This window comes from Lactuca saligna, chromosome 6 (assembly GCF_052625555.1).
Source record: "Lactuca saligna cultivar CGN05327 chromosome 6, ASM5262555v1, whole genome shotgun sequence".
In the NCBI taxonomy this organism is placed as follows: Eukaryota; Viridiplantae; Streptophyta; class Magnoliopsida; order Asterales; family Asteraceae; genus Lactuca; species Lactuca saligna.
The window spans coordinates 32,703,425-32,705,207 of NC_136422.1; positions in this window are offsets into that span (position 1 = coordinate 32,703,425).

Here is a 1,783-nt window from a genome sequence, read left to right on the forward strand (position 1 = left end):
GTAGATATCAGTCATTGGGATCAAGTGGTAAAGTCCAAATTAGTATGTGTATCAAAGGATTGTGAAGTTGTTAGACTCTAGCATACCTCAAGTGGAGGGGAGTGGAACGTCGTAGCAGGAAGACCTTGTGCCAAGGTTCGGTTCTCAGTTGAATTTCTCCAGGTTCAAGACTTCCACGAAATAACTGAATCTTTTAGGTTTTCATTAAGATCATTATCAGCTCTTGGATTTCCCTTCTAATCATATTAGATTAGTGGTGGCATCATATACGTAGAGTGTGCTTGTGCTTTAGACTCTAGGGTGTTAGGTGTCCAGGTTGAGGGATGTGATGAGGTCTTCATTGTATGTTCATGTTTGATTGCGGCGTGGAGGTCTGAGTCACGGCCCGAAGACGTGGTAGGATCCGTTAAGTCTTGTCAGCACGAGTCTTGTTGTTGGTCAGTGGATTAGGGATCGGCCCGAGTGTCATTGTTGGTTAGTGGATCAAGGTTGATCTTGAGTGTTGGTAGTAGATTGCCATGAAGGGTTGTCGGAGCCAAGTAGGATTATGGTATGGTTGTGTATATGATCGTTGGGATTCCTTATGTTGGTGCATTTTCATTCGAGATTAGTATAGCAGCAGTTGGCCGAGTAAAACTAGGACCAATCAAATCTGTGGATTTCGGCCAGCATATTTGATTGAAAGGATGGTTTAGCCTTGTCTAGTGGATTTTACAAGTATTTCTCTCTAATGTGTCAGTATGTGAGGTTGGCAGATATGATGTGAGGTGAGGTTCCTACTTCGAATATTGATAAGTAATGCAAGACTGGGAGGCCTTGGTCGGGTTATTCTAGAAGTCTCGTGAAGAATAAATGACAATGGGGTGGCTTGGTTTACCCAAGGGTTGTGCGTGATTTTGGGGCCTGAAGGTCCTGGTCTGAAAAGTAAGCTCTTATCTTGCAGATGGTCGATATTATAGGGAATTATTTATTCTTCAAGTTGCTTCTTCCTTGTAAGATCTGTAGAGGTATCAAGAAGTAATCGATTGTGATAAGGTGTTGCGGTAGTTGTGTTTCTGGCCATTGGAGTTCCTGCTGAAATTTGCTTATGATCCTGGTTTGGGAACTTGAATGTTATTGGTGTGCGTTTTGGATTTCAAGCAATGTCAGACTACGTTAGAGGAGTTGGGTAGGAAGGACCCTAAAAGGATAACTTCTAGAATGGGAGCAAGAAGAGATTTTGAGGACGAAACTGAATTGAAGTGGGGGGAATTGTAATACCCGGTTTTCTGGATCGGGTCGATTAAGGGTTTCAACGAGTCAAGGCTTGGTTTTTGGGTAAAACCCAAACTCAACGTAAGCCATAGAGAGGTCACGACATGAGCAACAATCAATTAAGATTTTGATTTAAGTTGAGCTCATGACGTGAGAAATAAGAGCCCATGATATGAGATGCATTGTAGCCCAAGCCCAATATCTTTTAGTGTTTCAATCGTATTTAAACCCCGTAAACTTCATTTTAGGGTTCTAAACCAGCCTCTTTCATCCCTAAACTCAATAAAACCCTAACCCTAGCCTCCCTTTGTGTTTCTTGAGCTTTTGGTGGAGATTTTGGTAGTTTGAAGAGGAAGAGATCACCATGGAAGCATAGTTTATGGTTGAAAGTTTCATTTGCAACCCTTAGCTACACTTCTGGACCAATGTGAGTAATCAAGATCCAAGCTTTATGTTTCCTTATTGCTAGATCTAAGTTTTATGCATATTTATCCAAGACCTTAAGAGTAAGAGTGTGGGGACGCCATAT